Here is a 23722-nt window from a genome sequence, read left to right as displayed (position 1 = left end):
GCTTTGCAAACATTGTGGTTGCTGATGCCATGGCAGATCGGGTTTCCTGGATTATCTGAAACGGAGGACTGAAGCTTTCAACAAATCCCCAGCAATCAGTATGGTGTTCATTAAAGCAGTGCAAAATATTTTAATTGAGGTCCCCTCTCAAGAACAACTGGTTGGTGAGCACATTGGATGAAAAGTGCGAATTTAGAACAGGCACTGAGGATGGTGTCCTAATGTATTTTTACTTGTCTCCCTTCTCACTCTCTTTCCTCCATAGAAACCCCATGGTACAATGGGAAGAGTAGGGGCATTCTCACTGATGTCCTGGACAATAGTTACCCCTCAACTAACATCACCAAAAAGATTATTTCATATTGATGTCAGTGGGATCTTGTTTTGCATGGTATATTTACCAGTTGTGTTACTACACTTCAAAAGAATTCAGAGCTCCCTCAGTTCTCCCTCAACACCCCTGCCCCTTCACTTGCCCTGCACCCCTGTCATTGCTGTCCATGTTTGCTGTCTGTGTCATCATGGCGTGGAAAGACTCCTGGACCCAAGTGTTCCTAGTTCCTGACCCTGGGAGCTGTGCTCACTTGTACTTCACACCCACTGTGTTTTATTTGGGGGCCGGCAGCAGAAATGGCGATCAGCAATTGATAGATACATTCGAGGTTGAAGTGATCTTTTTTTTAAAACTGACTTTCACTTTTAATTTTAGAGAGAACCTGGCAAAGGATTGTCATTTTTTCTTCTTACAGATGTGCTCTGGGGAAGTTGCCAGCTCAAGAATAGTTGAAGCACTGTGTTTGCTGAGCAAAGCCCAGTCCGCTGGTGAGCATCCAAGGCTCTGTATTGTGAAACATGCTGCTGGTGTGTTAATCTGCAGCCGATGCTCTTTGTGGCTCTCCGATAACTGTTTCAAGCTGTTTGTTCAATCAGTCCGTGCGGTGTGATTGTACACAACAGTGTTTGCTTTGGCCATGAGATGGAGTCATGTGGTACAGTACAGATAAACCTGCACACAAGGGCACATTACCACCATTGGTTTCACTGATGGCTGCTGTAGAAAATCTTTTCTTTCTCTTGTCCCACATTTTCAGCTGCAATATATCCTCTACAGTGCTTCAATGGAGTAGGCTGACTGTGTTGTTACTGTGGCTCGGGTCACTGTCGTGCTGTCTCAAACCATCTTAAATATCTCCTTAAACCACCCCCTCTGCCTCTTCCGTTAGCTCAGTTAATTGGATGAAGGTTTGTAGTACAGAGTGACATCAACAGTGCTCGTTCAATTCTCAAAGGAACTGGTGAGGAAAACATGAAAGTCCTGCCCTTTCAACCTCACCCCTTCCCTGAAGTATGGTGACCCTCAGGTTAAAGTCACCTCCATTGCCTCTGTCTCTTGAGAGAGCAGTCCTCTGGGTCAGTGGCGACTTTACCTTTTAAAATACAAAGCGATCACGCTTCATAATACTTCATTGCCAGTTGGGCTATTCAGAGATCAGCAAAAGTGTTGTACAAGTGTAACTTAGTTTGTTCCTTCCTCCTCCTCTCATATGAAAGGAATATCACCGTGAGGCAAGTGTTTCTCTTACTTGTCCTCTGTTCACATCAGATCATCTGTGTCATAACTCGATAACTGTATTGTTGCTTTAACTCCATTTTCCAGCAGCATATTTAGGAATGGTCATTATTTAATCTGGGCAGAGTCCAGAAGAATATAGTTTGGAGATACAGATGGAGTTGATACAGTCTATGAAAGGAGAAGGCAAGAGTTTGTATGCAAACTGCACCTAATCATGTCCTTTGAAATCCCAAAGGACTTCATGTACAATTAATCACTGAGATCAGCAGTCACTGTGCAGGCGTGTGATATGTAATGTTACACATTAAAGATCCTGAGTATAATTATCTAAATAGGGCAATTTAAGTATACGTTTTCTTTTGATCAGTTAAATTAATTTGACACAATTGTGTGTCATCGGCTATGAGCCTCGACCAACAAGCTAATGGTGTTGTGGCATAGAGGTGTAAAAATGTAAGTTTTATTATTACACTTGTGGGTATTTATGAAATACTTCCTTTTCCAACAGTTTAATAGTAGTTTCTGTGGGCTAGCCCAGAATAATGTAAAAGTTGGAAAGTTTCAATAATGTGTCTTTAGAAAACTGTGTAACCTGAGGATTAACAATTATGCAATCTACAGCAGTGTATCCCAAACACCATCAGCACCTTCACATGTTGCTAGTTTCACTACAGAATAATGGACCACAAACAGAAATCTTGAGGAATAATTCTGGGAATCAGCTCAACAAGGATTCAACAAACAATTGTGCGCTCTGTGTATTTTATTTAATGTAGTTCCTAGACATTCACTTGATTGTTGGGCTTTGGGGGCAGATTTACCTATTGGTGGGCATTCAGTTACCAGCTGCATATACATATTAATTTCAGTTAATGGTTTGTGATTTTTAGCTCTTTACATAGCTGTTAAGATGCTATGTCCTGTGATGACGCAGGATAATGCTTTAACTGCATTTGTAGTGAGAAAATGGCTTTGTACTGATGATCAGAGTTAGGAAGCTGTACAGATCTGCTGCACATTTTCCTCTGTTAGACTCATTGGAACAGTTGACTTCCAAATTTACTCCATGAACAGAAAGTTGACCAGGAGTCACAGGGAGAATAATGACCAATTATAGTTGAGACAATGGTGCTCATTTACACTGCACATTCCAGAGCTCTCAGGCTTTGGCACTACAAGTAACACTGTCTCCTCTGAGCCATGGGGTTTAGCATTCGGGTCCAAATGCAGATGCAAAGGAATATAACCTTGTCTGGCACTTCAGCGCAGGCTAATAAAGTCTGCGTTGTCTAAGGCCTTTCAAATGATATAATAGACCAAGGCTATGTCTGCACTCTCATGCAGTTCTGAGGAAGGGTCGCCGGACCCGAAGCGTTAACTCTGTTTTTTCCTTCACAGATGCTGCCAGACCTGCTGAGCTTTTCCAACAACTTTGTTTTTGTTCCTATGTCTGCACTATCAGGTACTTGTAAAAGATTCTGTGGCACTGGTTAAACAAAGGCAGAATTATGCATCCACTCATGCCTAAGCAGGTTAGGGTAAAAATTAGGGTTTCCAAATTAAATGATCAAATAGCTGGGGCTTTGTGTACAAATTGGTTGTTATAATTGGGGGGAGGCAGTGGTAAGGTGCTGTTACTAGACGAGTACTGCAGAGTGCTAAGCGAATGTTTGAATTAATTCATAGTAGATGGTGAAATTTGAATTCAATTTGAAAAAAACTGGAATTGGAAACGAGCCTAAATGCAATCAGGTGATCAATGTCAACTGTCATAAAAGAAACGTCTGATTCACTAATGTACTTCAGGGACAGAAATCGACCATATTTACCTGGTCTTGCCTTTGTGTGGCTCCACACATATAGCGATGTGGTTGACTTTTAACTGCCCTCTGGATATTGAGGAATGGGCAATAAATGCTGGTCCAGCCTGTGACACCCACGTTCTATGAATTAATAAAACGGTAGTTGTAAAATGCTCTTGGCCTTTCTAATTTAACAAAAGGTGCTATGTTAATGCAAGAATGTGTTTTATTTTCTTTGATTTCTAAGAACAGTCATGCAGAATAGGATCAGCGATATACAATACCTGGACCCATAAATAAAGAAAAGAAATTTTTAAAAATCAGTGATGCGTAACTCATCTGCTAACCTGCCCTATTCAACCTCCCACCCACCCAAAAAGCCTGTCCATCATTTACAAGGCTCAATTCACGAACGAAATAGAACGCCCTTCCTGTTTGCCTGGATGGGTGCAGCTCCAACAGCACTCAATAAGTTTGACACCATCCAGGACAAAGCTGCCCACTTGATTGGCGCCACATCCACAAACATTCACTCCCTCCACCAGTGACGTTCAGTAGCAGCAGTGTGTACTATCTACAAGATATCCTGCAGAAATTCACAAGGCCTCCTTAGACAGCACCTTCCAAACTCTCAAACAATTCTATCCAGAGGACAAGGGCAGCAGATATGTGGAACACTACCACCTATACCACCTATAAGTTCCCCTCCAGACCACTTATCATTCTGACTTGGAAATATAGTGTCATTCCTTCAGTGTCACTGGGTCAAAATCCTGGGATTCTTTCCCTAGTAGCATTGTGGGTCAACCTACAGCACATAGGCTGCAGCCTTTCAAGAAGGCAGCTCGCCACGACCTTCTTAAGAGCAACTAGGGATGGGCAATAAATGCTCTACATCCTATGAACGAATTAAAAGAAAACTCCCCTGGGATTTCAGTTATATAACAGATCAACTGTTAATCCAGACACCCCGGTAATGTTCTGCCACAACAGATGGTGGAATTTGAATTCAATAAATATCTGGAATTAAGAGTCTAATGATGACCGTGAATCCATTACCAGTTGTCAGAAAAACCCATCTGATTCACTAATGACTTTTAGGGAAGGAATCCTCATCCAGTCTGGCCTGCATGTGACTCCAGATCCACAGCAATGTGGTTGATTCATAACTGCCCTCTGGACAATAAATGCTGGCCTAGCCACCAGTGCCCTCAGCCCATGAATGCATTTTAAAAAAAAAACTTGTGTTTCAGTGTATAGTACCAAAACAGAAGAATGTGTGGTCTTTTACATTTGCGCATGGGTTTTAATAAGTCTTTCCACAAGGTTCCACATGGTAGATTGGTCAAAAAATATAGGACCATGTCATCCAGGGGCAAATGGCAAGTTGTGTCCAAAACTGACTCAGAGACAGGAAGCAAATGGCAATTGATCGATCAAGTCTGTCACTGGCATGTTATTTCTAGCAGGGTTCCACAGAATTTAATACTAGATCCCTTACTTTTTGTGATATATATCAATGATTTATACATACATTTACGAGAATTATTAAAATGTTTTCAGATGTTGCAAAGATTAGTCCTATGGTTGAGAGTGAGGCCAAAAGCTATAGACTGCAGGACGTTATCCATTGACTGGTCAATAGTGCCCAGGGATGTGCGGGCTGGGATGATTAGCCATGGGGAATGCAGGTTTACAGGGATAGGATAGGGGGATGATCTTCGAAGGTTTGGTGTGGACTTGATGGGCCAAATGGCATGCTTCCCTACTTTAGGGGTTCTGTGATTCGAGAAGTGGGCAGGAATTGGCAAATGGTATTCAGTCCAGAAAAGTTTGAGAAAATGCATTTTGCGAGGCCTGAGGAAAAACACAATAAGTGGGAGGATCCTGATGAATGTGGAGGAATAGATGGACCTTGACATGTCCATGGATTCCTCCCTAGGTTCAGGGAGTTTATGTTTGGACTGTATAAAACACTAATTTAACCATAGTGTTGCACTCTTTACAGTTCACAGCACCATATTTCAGAAAGGTTGGAATTGTGAGAGAGAGGACAGAGGAGATTTATGACTGTGCTGCTGGAAATAGAGAACTTCAGTGATGTGGACAGATTGGATAGGCTGGAGTTATTTTCTTCGGAGCAGGGGATGCTAAAGGGACGTGTATAGAATTGTAAATAGCTTAGATTGGATAGGAAGGCTCTGATTTCAGAGAAAGTGTGAGAGAGAGAGAGAGCTCACCAGACAGAGGGCCTAATTCGAAAGTTATCGACCAAGCAAGAGCACAGTTCAAGAAAAAGTTTTAACACCAAGAGGATGGTGGGTATCTGGACCTTGCAGCCTGAAAAAGGTGTTAGTGGTAGAAACCCTACTACTATTTACAATGTACTTGGATGTGAACTTGAAGCACCTATGGGTTTATGGACCAAGAACTGAAAATTATGATTAGACTGTATAGCTGCTTTTTGTCCTGAACAGACACAATGAGCTGAATGGCATCCTCTGCACTGGAAACTTAGTGTTTCTAGACACAGAAGAATATGCTTCGTATCATTTTTAGTCTGTTTTCTTTGTGTTATTTTTAGCCTGCTGGGTACACCTGCGTTATTTGAACATGATCACTAACTGGCACATGAATATCAAAACCATCACGTTGGTTTTCAGATTCCCTCATCTTTTTATTCTGCCTTATCCCTGCCTTATGTCTCCGCATTTCAGCTTATAGCGTCTTACCAACTGCTGTCTCACTTGGGCAGATGTTCTGTCACCATACTCTTACATTTCTAATTTCTTTAGCTAAGTCTTTTACTTTCGAGTCTTTCACCTGATGTTCAAACACATCCTGAAAACTAACTGTTTAGTGCCTACAGTTCCTCTTTGTAGAAAATGTTCGAGTACTTTATGTCAAAGACATCAATTTGATGCATGTTGTTAAACAGCTTAGACCAGAATTCTTCAAGTACTTTATCATATAAACCAAAACTATTAAATGGAGAAAATTAAACTTTGTAGTGTTTTTTATTTTAAAAAAAAGCATGATTTATTTGTATGATCATAATCAAAAGGCTACAAAACCATTGAGATGTTTTACCTTCCATTACATGATTTGTTAGATGGTGATCATTTCCAAAAGCCACAGCTTCTAACAGATCAAACTTGGGGCCATATGAGGAAAGTTCATTTAGCATGTGACTCAGTTGTAAAACCAAATACTGTGGTGCTGGATCAAAAGTAATGCGAGTGCTAAAGTAATGCAGAAAATGCTTGGAATCGTCAGAAGGTCTGGCAGCATCTGTGGAGAAAGAGTTTCAGCTTAAAGTCCTTTCTTCAGATATTGAGCATTGCAGGGTTTTATTTCCTGGCTACAGTTGCTGAGTTTGCAGATGGGCAGCTATTAATCTGCTGCAGTTGCCCTCAGTTAGTAGGTAAACACAAAAGAGAGAAAACTCAGCAGGGTTTCCTTTCCTGACTGCATCCTAGGAAGCCCTTCAGGAAAGAGTTGAAGTTTAGATAAAGGCAAGTTTGGATTTCTGTGATTCTGTCAGTTTGCTGGAGAATTTTTTTTTTGCCTCCAATGGCCCCGCAAAGTGGTTGAAGTACAGCTTCACTGATGAATGAAACCGCTGTTCTTAATGAGCGGCAGCAGTCCATCAGATCCTCCTGTTGTGAGGGGTGGGGCTGTGTATGGAGAGTGTACTGTGCAAATAGTTAGGGCTCACTGGTATCCATTGGGCCATTGCATTGACGTGCTGTACAAGTGCCCTGGTACCTGGTGTAGAGAAAGTGTGGGCTTATTATAGAGCTCATTCTGTACCACATGGAACGATGTCAAACAGGGGATGACAAGTGCTATTATCACTGGGCTGTTAATCCAGAGACCCAGCTAATGTTCTGGGGACCCGGGTCAAATCCCGCCACGGCAGATGGTGGAAATTGAATTTTCCATAAAAATCTGGAATTAAGAGTCTAATGGTGGCTCAGTGGTTAGCACTACTGCCTCACAGTGCAAGGGGCCGGGTTCGATTCCAGCCTCAGGTGACTATCTGTATGAAGTTTGCATTTTCTCCCCGTTTCTGCATGGGTTTTCTCTCAGAGATGTGCAGATTGGCCATGGGAAATGCAGGATTACAGGGATAAGGTGGGGGTGATGGGATGTTGTTCGAGGGTCAATGTGGACTCGCTGGGCCAAATGGCCTGCTTCCATGTTGCAGGGATTCTATGATGAAACAGTTGTTGATTTTGGGAAAAACCCATCACTAATGTCCTTTAGGGAAGAAAACTGCCAACCATACCTAGTCTGGCCTACATGTGAATCCAGACTCTCAACAATGTGGTTAACACTTAACTCCTCTCTGGGCATCTAGGGATGGACAATAAACGTTGGCGTAGCCAGTGATGCCCTCGTCGGTGAATGAATAAAAATAAAGGATTATCTGAAAATCCATTGGGAATAACAGCCACATAATTGGACAACTTTAATTTTCTTAATTCTCTTGTATCCAAATGCTTCACTTCATTGTGTGGCATGATAAGGTCACTGGTTTCAGCTGTTGTATTTTGCTCAGTTTAATTTTCAGGTATATCTGGCATAAGGAAAACAACAAAACTGTCATTGATACGACAGAGCTGCTTTAATTTGCACTGCAGACATGGAACGACTCCTTCCCGATGTTCTGGTCAGATGGTTTCCCTCTCTATCACCCCTGTGTACTGCTTTCATTAAACTCTCTTCAGAATCATGAGAGCTATCTTCACTCTTTGCTAAAGGATTGAGAATTGCAGACTTTTATAAAATTATTCTGAAACTTTAATTGCCCTGAATTGTAGGCAGCTGTTTACATGTATAGCAGTGTAAAGAACAAAATTATTTTGCATTTTTATAGCATCGTTGGGATATCCCAAACCAAATTTCATAGTAAAGTATTTTTGAAGTGCAAAATAGGAATTATGATACTGCGAACAAGGCGTACTCGAGCAAATTTGTAAAGGTTATTTGGCCAATTACCTTTTGTCAATAACAAGTTAGCTTCAGGAATAAAAGAATTATTAAGATACCCAAATGTTGGTCTATAGCCAAACCTACTTTGCACATAAGCAGTTGACTTTTGGATGTTTTCTTGGATCAGTTATGACTGGTCGAAGTTGCTTTTTTGAAGACATAGTGAGATCTCCTTGAAGAGCACCCAATTTATGGTTACCCAGTGAGTTTACATTTCTCAAACTTTCATGAGAGGGTTTCAAAGAGGGCATTGACTATTGCTCAATGCAAGTTATCATTCTAACAGTCTGTGTTGATACCTGTTGGCCTGAATTTTCTGCTGTGCCAAAGACAGTGTCCTCATTTAAACACTCACCCACCTACATGTTATTGACAAGCTCCATTACCTAAGTTGGTATTTTTAATCTATCAGTATATCTTAACAAGCACTTTGCTTTATGAGCTATCATGTCAATCAGAAATCTTTTTGTTTTCGTGTCCACATAAGCTGACCATGCTCTATCTTTCACTTTTGATATCATTTGATCATCTCATTGTAGATATATTTTTTGCTGTTAGTCTGTGTTGGAGCATTGCCATTTTGTTTCCCCTGTACAATTATCAAGTCCAGAATGCAGAGGAGTATATGTTCTAGTTGTGCTACAACATTAAATCTGCCAAGGTATGGAACTGGTAGTTGATCACATATGGCTGGTGTTAACATTGATCCTGTTCATTGTTGCATCAAATGTTGATGATTTCGTCTGTGAGGTTGGGGAGGGCAGCATGTTCTAAAGTCACATTTCAAATCCCAGCAAAAACTCTCCGATTCCTGTGTGGTGATAGCATGTGAAGCAGTTTAACTCAAATGCTGCTGCATTGTGTTTTATTCAATATGATGGAGGTGTAAAAAAAAAACATTCATTCCAGATCAGCTCCCAGAAGTGATTGGTCTGAGAACAGTGACACTTTCGAAGAAGGCTGTGGCCGCTTTCAAATTAAGCTGATAATTGGTTATGGCTTTAGAACGTGCTGTTTTCTGTGTTGGATCAGACTGTTGAGTAATTAATTCTGTTATTTTGATTCTGATGGTGTGTAATTTTGTCATGGCAACAATCATTTCATTATATTTAGAATAGCAGATGGAGTTTTGGTGGCTTGATTGGTGATGTCAGAAAGAAGTGAGAGTAAAATTTGAATGTTAGAAAGCTGCTTGGGTACCCTGATTTTGGATTATTGTGCATGGTCACTGGAAGTGTAGCTTTTTTCAATAAAGATCAGTGTGTTTGATTCTTTTTGTCCTCATCAGTTACACTTCTGAGACAATACGGTTGGCAAGGTTAAACTTCAGTGTTCTTAGGTTGGCAGTGATTGTTGCATCACTGTTGGGCACAATGCCACTTGTGACAAGTTGCCCTTGTTTATCATGTAACTGATGGTACCTGGAGCTGGAAAACCGTTGCTGTGGTCAATTATTATGGTTCATGGATTTTGTTGAGAGTTCCTTCTATTTGAACTGCTGGAGGTGTGTTCTCCCTGAATGATCTACTTTAATATCATATTTCTTTATTGAAGACTTTCCTTTTGACTGGCTCAGAATGTGAACCTGTGACAGTAATCGTGTAACACTCCAGACTGGTGTCATGGACTGATATGCAACTTTAAAACTGAGAAATAAATTTTAATTCATACATGCAAGAATGCCATAGTCACCAACTGAGACATTTCTCAAATAGGACGTGAAATGGAGTAGTGAAGGCAGAAACAGTTGTTTAAAATATGACTCACTGGTATAATGAAACATTTAAGATATGAGAGTATGGGGCTGGAGGAACTCTGCAGGCCAGGCAGCATCAGAGGAGCCGGAAGTTGATGTTTCGGGTCGGGACCCTTCTTCAGATGCTGCCTGCCCTGCTGTGTTCCTCCAGCTCCATTACATAGATATTCAGAATATTATTAATTCATTGAATCCTATAGTCATAAAGCATGGAAGCAGACCCTTTGGTCCAACTTGTCCATGCTGATTGGGTATCCCAAACTCAACTCGTCTCATTTGCCCGTCACTTTTCGGCCCATTGGCCCATCTGATCATGATTTCTTTGTACTCTTAGATAACCTTCTTTGTTGCACACTACACCACCAATTTTGGTATCTCCCTGTCAAACAAATATATACTTTTGAATACTGCTGGGTCTTTTAGATGAAAATAGCATTGACAGCCAGGTCTACGGCACCATGACTAACCCTGCTGTTCAGAGGGGCATGTCAAGGTCCAAGCAATCGATTTTGTGATAAGGGACTGTTTAGTCAGGGACACAGGTGGGCGTTTCTGTGGTCGTGAGCATGACCGGAGGATGGTGTGTTGCCTCCCTGGTGCTAGGGTCAAAGATGTCTTGAAGCTGTTACAGCAAATTCTTAAACAGGAGAGTGAACAGATTGAGGTTGTTGTACACATTGGTTCCGACAACGTAGGTAGAGGAAGGGATGAGGTTCTACAGGGAGAAAATATGAAATTAGGAAGAAAGTTAAAAAACATTACCTCAAGGGTAGTAATCTCTGGATTACTCTGGGTGCTATTTGCTAGTGAGACTAGGAATAGGAGGATACAGTGAATGAGTGCGTGGCTGAGGAGCTGGTGTAGAAGTGATATTTACAAGACGGCTGGGTTGCACCTGAACTGTAGGGGAACTAATCAGGGAGATTTACGTGCTACTCGGGAGACTTTAAATTGGCAGGGGGTGGGGGTGGGATCCTCAGTGGTAGTGAGAAAAGAGCGAGAAGGTTGAAACTGGTACAGCAATTTGTGGGAGTGAGTTAAATAGACAAGACGGCCAAGGGCATGGTAGAAAACGAGGTGAGACTGAATTCAAATCAATTGATAATGGTGGGTAAGGAATAATTTCTTTTCAATAACACCTTTAAGGTGTTCTGTAGCATTTTATGGCTACATTACATTTAAAAATGAGTCACTGGTTCAGAAAATTCCACAAAGAAGTATAGAAAGTAGGAGCAGGAGTAGGCTATTTGGCCCTTCAGGCCTGCTTCAACATTCAATATGATCATGGCTGATCATCCAACTCCATAATGTGTTCCTTGCTTTCTTCCTCTACCCAATGTCGAGAGCAAAAAGTCCCATATTCCAACCAAGTAATACGAGATTCTCACTTGTGAGCAGTGAAAGACCTATTTGCACACATTATGATCCTCATTATTAAGCCATCTCACCTCACTGATGTGCAATTTCCCATTTTCCCACCTACCAGATCAAAATGAGACAATGACAATTCCCAACATAGAACTCGGAACAGTAACCCGGCAACTTCAGCTCACTGCCTGCTCCTCCGGCCCTCCACCAATCACTAACATCTTAGGGCACGCTCCATGGACAATGGCTACACTCGGCTCCTGTTCACCATGACCTCCAGGTCCCTGCTGGCAAAGTGTAGTGTCAATTTCCCTGTGCCCAACATGCCTGGGACAATTGACAGGAACCGTGCAGGACAACTATGGGCTGCCAGCTCTTTACTGGTGCACAGCTGAGCTTAAATGATGGTGACATTGCCAGGAATCCAGAGAGCTGCCAGTATTGGGCAGCACCTTTGCCTGTGGTGAGTGTAACAATATAATGAGCGGGTTGTCCTGGGGCACAGGTAATGACGTGAGTTTAGGAAGATGGCATGAGAAAACCTGGTAGGGTCTTGTGGAAACAAAACCTCCATGAAACTCACCAAAAATTGACTCTTAGCCAAATTCTGGTTAAAAATTCAGTCCATTGTCCCCTGCATTTATATAATGCCTTTGACACCATGAAACGTACCGATGTATTTCTGAAGAGAGTTATCCATCAAAATTTAACACTCGGCCATATAATGAGCTTACAGAACAAGTTACCAAAAAGTTGGCCGAAGAGGTAGGAAGCTTTGAGTAGTTGGCTAAAAGAGTCAGTAGAAGTGCAGACGTTTAGGAGAGGTATTCCAGAGGTTCAGGCTAGGGCATCTGATACTGACAGCTTTGTCAGGAACTTGGTGATGCAGAAGACAATCAAGTTGGGGGAAAGCAGAGTATTCAGAATATTGTAAATGAAGAGAAGGTTACAGAGCCTGGGAAAGATAAGAGTGTGGAGAAAAGTTCAATGCAGTCCATTTGTGTGTGTGTATATTGTACATACATACTGCAGATGCTGGAAATACAGAAACAATGACAGGAATTGCTGGGAAAACTCCGAAGGTCTGGCAGCATCCGTGGTGAGAAATCAAAGCTAATGTTTCCAGTCCAGTGACCCTTTCTCAGAACCGCAGATGCTGCCAAATGTGCTGAGTTTTATTAACAATCTTATATTTATCACTAATGCACATTTGTCGTTGTGTGTCGAATATGATGGTGTTGGTTTTATGAGTAATGGTGATCACTATCTGACTTTGCCTTTGAGAATGAACTGGCAGAAGCCCAGTGCCGATAATCATAGCTTAATCACATGAAGTAACCTCGGAAGGAATCTGTGACAGGGTCACTTTGTTACAGTCATGTAGCCCGCACGCAACACTGTGGTGATCTAAACAATGACCCATATATACCAGCGAAGCTACTCCCCTGACCCACACCCCTTAGCAATTTTCTATTCCTTTCTCCAAATCTCTCTGAAAGTTGTTTGCTTGAGCTAGGTCTAGCCTGTTTCTTGTCCTGCGCTGCCTTGATCGAGAGGCCGTTCTACATGCTATTTCAGATGTTCAGTTTAATAATGCGAATAAATGCAAAAGACTGCAGATGCTGGAAATCTGAACTGAATGCAGAGAATGCTGGAGAAACTCAGCAGGTCTGGCAGCCTCTGTGGTGAAATTGAGGTAATGTTTTGAGTCCAATATGACTCTCTTTTGGACCTGGAGTTCTATGGAGCAGACTTCAGTTGTGAAGAAGGGAATTAAGGAAACGTTGACTCTGTTTCTGTCTCCACAGATGCTGCCAGACCTGCTGAGTTTCCCCAGCAATTCCTGTGTTGGGTTTCGATAAAGCAATCTGCTCCAGAATTGGGGGCCACTGCTGAGACTTAGCTCAGGCATCTCAGACATGTACCTCCCAGCAGTGACTATGAGCAACAGAGAGGATCCTGTCTGATGTTTTTATTCCCTCCCTACCTTACACAACCAGCAGGTACTGAGGCCAAATGTAGCATCCCAGTTGAAAGTTGCCTTGCAGTTGGAGGAGAAAGGCTGGGTTCTGACTAACTTAGTGACGGGTGTTTTCCAGGGTCTGCTGTCGTGTGATGCTGTGAACTCTGTCTCAGTCATTGGCGTGGACCTTCAGAAGACATTTGCGGATACCAGGCTCCCAAACATCGGTGAGTTAAGGGTCGGATTGCACCTCTTGATTGTAAGTTCTGTGGAGTGAGGCACTTTCAGCCCCAACTCTGCTCTACTTTGTTACCGATTGTATGTTGTGTGAAGTTGAACAGGAATCCGAATTGGGAGAGGAGAGTCACACTTGGCCATGTCTGACACCTCAGACCTGAGAATAGGCTAAATACCCATCCCCTCCCCCAGTAGGGTACCTGCTCTCCCAGCAGGACAGTGCCCACTTTCCCAACAGGACAGTACCCGCTCTTTTAGCAAGACAATGCCTGTTCCCTTGGCAGGGCAATACCTGCCCTCCCAGCAGGACAGTACCCACTGCCCCAGCAAGACAACGGACAAGGCATCTTAGATTGTGCTAAAAATTTCTAATTTCAAAAATAGTATGCAAAAAGAACATTCTTGAGGACAGAGGGAAACACCCACACCCACTGTTCAGTCAGCAATGAAATGCAGTCACTTTCTGAATTTATTTTAATCCAACTCAGTAAGCGGTTTCCTTTTAATCCTTCAGGTTGCTTTCACACACCAGGTGAGTTTGGAGCTTTTTAACTGTGTGCTCAGATCAAAAGAAATCTTTTTAAAATCAAATATGTCTGCTTTTGTCCTCCATACATCAGCAACTTCACTCTCTGCTATGGAGTGGACTGTTGACTCTGTATTGGAATTCCTGAAGAATGATTAGGAAACAAAGGACAGGGAAAGGAAGGAGAAAGAAGATATTGAATAGAGTAAATCTTGCTTTTTTTTTGGGACTTCACTGACAGCTTGTCTCATTGCTAGCTGCAGCTCTGGCTGTGCTCAGAAACATCTGATATAGTGACTTGCTGCATTTCAGTGTAACCCTTCAACTGTCATGTGTTCAACTTCAACTCTACAATATGGTTTTACTTACAATTATTCATGTTCAGAATTGTTGAGTAATTGCATTTTCTCCTCCTCTCCAAATGTGACTTTACCCCAGGCAGCCACATTGGTTCTGTGGTAAAAGAATTCATACAAAGCCTTAAAAGTGGAACTGTGTTTTTTCTGTTGGTGGGAGGGGAGGAGTGGGTGTCAGGTGATCTCCTAAACCTGCAGTATGGTGGGCAAGAATCACATGCCGATTGTTAGGCACAATTGCCCGCCATATTAGTAAAGGCCTGAAACTGATCTGAGTCCCCATACCTGGACAGACTTAGTGCCTTTTGACTGTCCAAATAAGTCACCTGTTTGACAGCCGCACAGCAGGGTCTTGAGCCTTCTAGTGCCAGGAACAGCTGCATTCTCATGAACCAGCTCCTGATATTAAAATATACTTCCTCATTGGTCACGAATTTGGCCATCTCAGTAATTTGTTTTTTTCATAATGTAGTAGCCAAACCCCCTCCCTTACTCATACGTCTCCCGACCAGCCCTTCCCCATTCACTGCAAGGGCCACAGTTACTTCGTACAAACCTGATCATTGATATCACTTTGCATGGATTGATGGGAATGAGACTCAAGTCCCAGTATTGAGTGGGTCTCAGCCATCCAGACACAGAAATCCCAGTCAGTGTATCTATAGAGACTTAACTACAACATGAAACATACTGTGAATTCTAGCATAACTTATGCGAACATTAAAATTTTCACAGCTCAATGAGAGAAGTTTTTTTCTAAATGACAGAGCTTCTTGTGATGTTGCAGCTGGAAAGGCATTTACCAAATCCATAGCCTGGCTGGATTGGAAAGGGTGCATTTGCCAATGTTTTAAGAATCTGGGCCAGTGTTATTCTGATGTGTGCACCATGCACGCTGCAAGTGCACTCACAGTTAATCTGAACAACGTGCTACATCTTGTATTCTTTTTGTAGGATTACTTAAAACATAAACTAAGATGAGCATTTCTTGTAAAATCACTTCACAGTATATAAAATGGCATTAAGAAGCAATGTATTTTTTCTGAAGAAAGAAACCTTTTAAAGGTCATCTGTTACTGATGGTTTAATGAGTTTCATTCCGGAACCTTCTTGGGGAATGGGGCCTTGATGGTGGTTCTGCTGGCTTTAATATAGGGGTGTGTGAGTAATGGGAATGGACACTGAGGGGACCAGCTGGAGCCAGCATTTAATTTGTAATCCTGATTAACCTGATAACAACATCCCCTACTCTGTTCTTTATTCTGGAGTTAGCTAATGTGCCCTACACTGTTTACTTGGAAGTGCGTTGTGCATCATTACATTTGGAGTTTAACTCCCTGCCAGATAGCTGCCCCACCATTTCTACTGCAAGTTAGGCTTCAATCTTTTTAATTTTTAATGAGCCCAAATAGATCAACTCAAACGCTCTATTAGATACCAATTTTTACTCTTCCTTGAAGCCTCTTTGCTTTTCCCATTTTTCTGGGTGCTGTGACTTTAAATCACCAGCTTGCTGAATCCAAATTTTAGCTATTGTGGTACAGTAATCCCTGCCCCTGGCCCAGAACATCATTGTCCAAGTCCTACCTGCACCAGATATGTCTCAGAACATATCCAAACAGAGAGATTGAAAATACTCACTGAATCCAAATTCTCTCTCAAACCAATCAGTTAGGATTCCTATTCCTATATGCCATCCTGATCAGCTGGTAACTTGTGAAATTAGGTTCTCTATTTTTCTCACTATGCTGGACTCTTCTCTTTATATGCCATATTATTGTCCAGGATCACCCAGGAACCACAATTGGTTGAGATCTAGGGCATCACAAGTGCCCTGTGAATCATTACCCTAGCAAGAAAGGAAGAATGTGTGAGGAAGATGAAGAATAATGGAGACTAAAACTGCTTCTAAAAGAAAACCCCAGTCCCACAGTGACAGAGAGCTCAATAAATTAATATTTTTCTGATTGGGAAATGGAAGGCCTGTAAGAAACTACCAGAGACCGAGTTAATTAGAAAGCAGTCATTAGATAACAAGCTCCAAGGATTATAGGGTAAAGAGAAGATGAGGCAAGTGAGGTGCTGCCAAATTTTGTGATCCTTGTAAAGAAAAATCAGGAAACTGTGTGGTGAAATTTGGGGTCAACGCTGTGAAGTCATATAGAGGAGGAGGAGAAAACTGGCATTTTTGGCACAAGGGATAAGAGAGAAAACTGAGAGGAGTCCTGGCTGTAGTCAAATGACACAGTCAAGAAAGATGGCAGCTTGAGACTTGTATTAGGAACAACAACAAAGTTGCTGGAAAAGCTCAGCAGGTCTGGCAGCATCTGTGAAGGAGAAAACAGAGTTAACGTTTTGGGTCCGGTGACCCTTCCTCGGAACTGGTACTCTTGAGACTTGTATTCTTTGTCAAAACTGTGGGATCTCCTTTTATGTCTCTACTGGAGCTGTTTCCTTTCAAACTTTCTCATCCATGATGTTGTGAAGGCCATGACCTTGAATCCATCTGATTGGTGAGTAATAAATGCATTCATTGGAGAGACTGTTGATGTCCCTCCAAATTCCTAGAACATGACACACTGTGCATTGCATACCAACTGCACTCCATTCAACTTTGAAAAGTGAACAGATTGATATCTTGTAACTTTGAAACTCATAGTGTGGTCAGGAGCTGAGGCAAGCCCTGGCTTTGCTCCCAGGCCCTCCGATTGAATATGTATTGTAGGTATGAATTAATTCCAGACTTGGCAAAACACAACACAACACCATAGCTGTTGCTGCTGAGAGCAAGTTCTGTGCATCTAGGTGCAACAGCAAAGGACTGGGTCAAAGGGTGTGGAACTAGATCCTATGCAAACACTGTCTAAATGTATATTGGCTGCCCCTTGATTCAAGGATGACCTACTCAGGGTTGTGAAGAGAGTCTGATCTACTTTAAATCACCCAGGACTCAGTGTTACCTATAAAATGATAGTTATTAAGGTAGAGACTGACAGAAACAAGATGAATATTCTCTTCAAAAGCAAAAACAGAAATTTCTGGAAAAGCTCAGCAGGTCTGGCAGCATCTTTGGAGAGAAATCAGAGTTACCGTTGCAGGTCGAGTGACCTTTCCTCCGAAAAGTATATATGAGTATCCTCTTGGTGAGTTTAACCAGTGAAGCGGGGCGGCACGGTGGCTCAGTGGTTAGCACTGATGCCTCACAGCACCAGGGACCCGGGTTCGATTCCAGCCTCGGGCGACTATCTATGTGGAGTTTGCACATTCTCCCCATGTCTGTGTGGGTTTCCTCCGGGTGCTCTGGTTTCCTCCCACAGTCCAAAGATGTGCAGGCTAGGTGGATTGGCCATGCTAAATTGCCCGTAGTGTTCAAGGGTGTGTGGGTTATAGGGGGATGGGTCTGGGTGGGATGCTGCAAGGTTCACTTGTTGGGCCGAAGGGCCTGTTTCCACACTGTAGGGATTCTATGAATCAGCTTCACAGCTCAGCTAACCAACTTACTGAATGTGAGGTCTTGCCAAGCATTTTGAAGGTGCTGTTGCTTGCACATGATTATGTTGCATTCCAGTATCAATGCATATTGATGACTTGCATTCATACAGACTGAGGCCGGAGGAGGAACAGATATGTGTTTTCTTTTGTTCCCTTTCCGCTGCTGCCACCTGTTTTTCAGCAGGTTGAGGGGATGTTCTGTAGTATCGATTCGCTCTCATTTGCATCCTCACTGCCATGTTGTTGCAAGACCCAACCTTAGATGGGCAAGTTTGCCAGTGTGCAGATTAGATGGATTAGCCATGCTAAATTGGTCTGTAGTGTCCATGGATGTGTGGGTGGATTAGTCATGGCAATTGTGGGGTTATAGAGAATGGGATTGTTGTGGTGGGTGCTAAGTCAGGGTAGAATGCTCTTCAGAAGAGTGGTGCAGAATTGATGGACAAATGGCCTCTTTCCACACTGTAGAGATTCTATGACGATATCTATGACTTCTATAACTTAATGATGCGCATGGCTTTGAGCAAAACATTGTCGATAGGTCAAGGGAAAAGGAACTTCGTTTACATTATCAGGGAGGGATGAGAATATGTTGAAATTCTTTCATTTTGTGGCTCCTTTTTAGCAAGAAAGAAATGTGAAACACACAATCTTATGTCTGTAGGTTATTAAACATTCCAGTACAGTTTATTCAATCCTAAAGACGTTGCGATTTTTCACTCGTGTTGTTATGCAGTCTCATGGATATATTTTCTTTTGACTGTCATAGATTGCTGATGGGAACTCCAATAAGCAGTATATGCACCAGAACTGCGAAAGGATTTTCTGAACATCTAGCCATTGTTTGCCAGATTTTGCATAAAGAAAGTTATTGAATTTAAATTAACATACCCCATGTGAATCCCTGGTACTTGTCCTAACCAGTCTGAATGTAGACTGAACAGAGACACTTTCTTCCCAGAAAGATGATCCATACTAATGAGGATCGAACAAGAAGAGAATGTCCAGCTGGTTGCAGCTGTTGGGTCACGAAGTCGCCAAATTGGATTAGACCGGAAGCACTTGGAACCACGAGGGAATAAAGCCAAGATTTAATTGATTTTACTGGTGAATTGGTTTGCTGTGCAGATAATATTCAGTTCAAATTTGTAATTGTAGATGCACCCACCAAGCTGCTTTTGAGGGGAGGCAATGGTATTATTATTGAACTATTAATCCATAGACTCGTGTAATGTTCTCAGGACCTGGGCTCAAATCCTGCCATGGCTGAAAGTGGAATTCAAATTCAGTAACAATCTGAAATTAAGTCTAATGATGAGCATGGAATGATTGATTGTTGTCAAAACCCATCTGGTTCACTGATATCCTTTCTTGGTTTGGCCTACATGTGACTCCAGACCCACAAAATTGTGGTCACCTCTAATGGGCAATGAGTACTAGCCTGGCCAGTGATGCCCACGTCCCATGTATGAATGTGGAAAAAAAGACTTCTGGTTTAACAATACTTACAAACTACTCTAATATTTATTCCATTCAACAATTTTCATCGAAGAAGGAAATGTGAATCTTCCCTTGTCTGTATTTGCTTTCACTTAAACACCATTTTGCAATGGTGGATGGCATCACCTGACTATAGTGCAGTTAACATTGCAAATGTGTTGTAGAAGCTGACTGTTCAAGCATTTAAGCTCAATTTAGTTATAAAATCCATTCCTAGTATGAATCTTAGAGATATTTTCTGTTCTTGAAGATGAACACTCATTTTACAAAGGGAGTTAGAGTATTCGGAGCACTACCTGATCAGATTAGGTAGCTGCAGAATAAAGCTCCAATAGATGTACCTCCAGCTCCAGTGTTTGTGACCTTTATACTCTGTGATTTTTGGTTGTCCAATCCACAATCTGAGAATTCAATGCAACACAGCAATCAAAGGAAAAACCTTAAAAAGAAAGTACAAAGTATCATTTTTCATTAGCATTGCATATCCTCGCTACTGAATGAGGACAACTTTCTAACGAGCTTGACTGGAACCAAGAGGGAAGCTTTTCAATTTTGCAAAACTTCTAAATTTGAGCTGTGATATTTATGGTGAAGTGACAGGAAGAGGGTGTTCTGTAGAAATTGTGAAATCCAGCAATGCAGGGAGCCCAGGTCCTACTGAATTTAAGGTTATTGTGACTCCTTTCTGGTCAGCTGCTGGGAAAAAGTAGAAGCTGGCAGCTTATCGCTGGGTTGAACAAGAGAGAAGGGAGGATGGGATGCATTGGGCAGAACCCTTTGGGGGAATAGCACCATGATGGACTTGGAAAATGAATTTTGGAGAGGGTATGGCAATGAGAGTGATTTGAGGCTCAGGTGAGGAAGGAATAGATGGTTTCCAATCACCAGCATGGGACCAAGTTATTGAAGGGCCATGAGGGTAGGATTCCTACTCCTTCTGTCCCAGAGGCAGTGTTAACAAAGACCTGTTCCTGTTGAATCTGGTCGTTCAGTTTCCTTCAGCTGCCAAGTCCTGGGAAACATGGGTCACAGATGGCCAATGAAAAATTGGAAGCGGATGAAAATTGATTTTAAAATCTTTAAACCCCTCTCCCACTTCTGGATTACAGTATACCAATTGATGATTACCAATATTGGAAGAAAAAGAAAGAACTTGGATTTGCATGTTGTCTTACCCTGCCTCTACATAATGCAATATACTCTACGACTTTCTGCCAAGTTACAGTCAAAACTAATAGTTGCATAGGAAGATTCTACATCTAATATTTAAATTAATGACATGGAGGTTAGTAAGAGGCTTAAAGAGGGAATATATGCAGAGATTTTTTTCTGTGTTATCACTTCTGCACAAATGTTGATCAGGATACTGGGCAGGCACAGACATACATACCTAGCTATGTGTGCACACACACAAACACGTGCACATATACACACATATGCACACACACACTTTTTCTCTTCCTCACACACTCTCTCTCTCTCACACACACGCTTTCTCACATGTGCACGTGCATGCACTTTCTCACGCCATGGAGATTACCTGGTGATGTGCATTAGCAAGTAGAATGGGATTAGTGTTTTAAGAATTCAAGAGCAAACCTGCAAAGGGGATGTGACTGTTCTATCCGCTGGGATTATAATGTCCTGTGCAGTGGGAGATGGGAAGATGGAGAGGCGAGTTACCCAGGTCCCTCACTTAGTGCTAATCCTACATGTTTCCTGTTCAGCGAATGGATGTGTGTTGGGATATTGTATGAGAGCAGATACTGCAGACTCCAGAATGCAGATTGAGTGCTAGGAAGACTGAGCTCAGAGTGTACTAGTTCGTCATACCCTGACCTTGTTATGTAGGACTAACCAATCAGCAGTGCTTGAAAAGGCTCAGGGTGTGTAAAGATTCTGTGGCGCATTTGGCCCATTTAGTGAAGGAATCTGCTGCCAAGATAAAAGTAGGCAATTGTACAGAAGGCAAGGTAATCACTGCTCTTAGTTTCGACACCACAATAGTTTATTTATCACAAGCTTAACATAATTCGCCTTTGTCTTTGATGTAACTGAAGTTCTCTGCCTGGGTTCAGTGAACCAGCTTGACCCATTTTTTTATTTTTTAATTCAGCCATGCGATGAGGGCTTTGCTGGCTAGGCCAGCATTTATTGTCCATCCCTAATTGCTCAGCGCAGTTAAGAGTCAACCATATCGGCCGGTTAGCTTTTAACAGCATCTGGATAACTCCCCCTGTGCTAGTAGGTATGTTATCAACATTGCCACTTATTCAGCACCTCAACATTCAGGAATTTGAAAGAGTGATTTGATAGTCCTCGAAGAGAGAGAAAATTAAAGCATAAGAAGTTTGGCAAGTTAAATGGGATACACTTGGGTGAAAATCCTTTTCAGTGGTCTTCAATTATGATTAGTATCTCTTTTTGTTCTTGAACCATCAGATCTGTTTTTCTGTCTATAGACACTATCCAACCAGTTGTGCATTTCCAACAAATTCTATTTTTCTGTCAGATTTCCATTATCTGCAATATTTTGTTTTTTGTGAGATCCGCTAGGTTTTTGTGAACATCACATTAGTTGATCGAAGCTCTTCATTGGAGGGAAGCTGCTCCTCTTGCTGAGTCTGATCACCATAAGGAATCCAATTCCCCATTAAATGATAGGTTCTTAATACCCTCTGAAATGATGTCACAAACCACTCAGGTTTATGGGACCCAGGCAGTAAAATGTGGGCTTGCCAATATTGTCCACGTCTCAAGAACAAGTCAAAGAAATGTGGATTTTTTTCCATAAACTATTTAAAGTTCTAAAGATTATTCAATAGTTCTTTGGGAGGTTTAAAAAAAAAGGAGGATTAAAGGTTAGGAAGAGTGGAATGTTGAGTGGAATACAATTATGTACATAATTATGCACATTCTCCCCGTGTCTGCGTGGGTTTCCTTCGGGTGCTCTGGTTTCCTCCCACAGACAAAGGTTGTGCAGGTTAGGTGGATTATCCATGCAAATTGGTCATAGTGTCTAGGGATATGCAGGCTAGGTGGATTAGCCATGGGAAATGCAGGGTTACAAGGATAGAGTAAGTTGCTGGGTCTGGATGGGATGCTATTCGGAGGGTTGATGTGGACTCGATGGGCTGAATGGCCTGCTTCCATGCTGCAGGGATTCTATGATTCTATATGAAAAGAGAGGTGAAATGCCTCAGTCCAAATTGATTGGCTAAATGGCTTGTAATGGTCTGAGATCCAGTGTTGATGTGCTAACTAATTCACAGTCAGCTAGATTTGACCCAGTTTTGGTTTGTAAGCAACACTCTGATTCAATATTGGACCATTTAGTCACCTCAGGACCCACAACACAAGCGGAAGACAGAAACTGCCGAAGAAGAAGGGAGAACCTGAAAAGGTTACTTATGCATATTATGGTGATATAGAAGGTCTGCTGAGCGCACAATATCCAGAATAGGAGCAAGAGTAGACTATACAGCCTGGAGCAAGCTCCACCATTCAGTGTGATCACAGTTGATCTTCTGGTCAGTTTCACTTTCACACTTGCTTCCCATATCTCTTCACTGAGACACCAAAAATCTGCCCATCCCAGCCTTAATGATGGACTATGCACAACCTGCTTCAGTTGATTGCCCCTTCTCCTGAGACCGTTCTGCACTGTTGTAGATTCTTTGGCTGAGGGAAACAATCTCTGTGTCGATCCTGTCCAGCCAGTGCAACATCTCATTTCAATGTGATCACCTCTTTTCGTTCTGAACCTCAAGACAGTGTGTGCCCAATTTACCCAGCCTCTCATCAGAGGTCAACCTTGTCATCCCAGGAACCAACCTAGTATATCCTTTCTTAAATATGGGCACCATACAGCAGAAAATACTCCAGGTCTCACCAAAGCCCTGCATGATTTCATTGAGATTTTCTTGTCCTGGAGTCCTTTAGAATAAAGGACAACATGCTATTTGCCTGTTTTATTGTTTGCTGTACCTGCATGGTATGAGTACAGGAATGTCCTTCTGGAGATTAAGATTGCAAGTTTCACACGTTTTAAAAATGTTTTCTGCATTTCTGGTATTACCAAAATGAATAATCTCACACTCACCTGTTATTCTCCATCTGCCACTTTATTACCCACACATTTGTTCTATATC

At 42.0% G+C, this 23722-nt stretch overlaps 1 protein-coding gene across 9 annotated transcripts in view; it reads left to right on the top strand.

Moving 5' to 3' along the window:
* pknox2 (pbx/knotted 1 homeobox 2) overlaps positions 1 to 23722 on the top strand; it is a 400561-nt gene that overhangs the window by 210118 nt on the left and 166721 nt on the right. For 8 of the 9 annotated variants that reach the window (XM_048615463.1, XM_048615465.1, XM_048615456.1 and 5 more), the window contains one exon: positions 13597 to 13687. The exons of the other annotated variant lie outside the window; for it this stretch is intronic. The gene's annotated coding sequence lies outside the window, so the exon portion shown is untranslated. The remainder of the gene's footprint in view (positions 1 to 13596; positions 13688 to 23722) is intronic. 9 annotated transcript variants of the gene reach the window in all.

The sequence above is a fragment of the Rhincodon typus genome, chromosome 32 (assembly GCF_021869965.1).
Source record: "Rhincodon typus isolate 14 chromosome 32, sRhiTyp1.1, whole genome shotgun sequence".
NCBI lineage: Eukaryota > Metazoa > Chordata > Chondrichthyes > Orectolobiformes > Rhincodontidae > Rhincodon > Rhincodon typus.
Note: the sequence above shows the minus strand (reverse complement) of the source record. Positions and strands in the feature narration are given on the sequence as shown.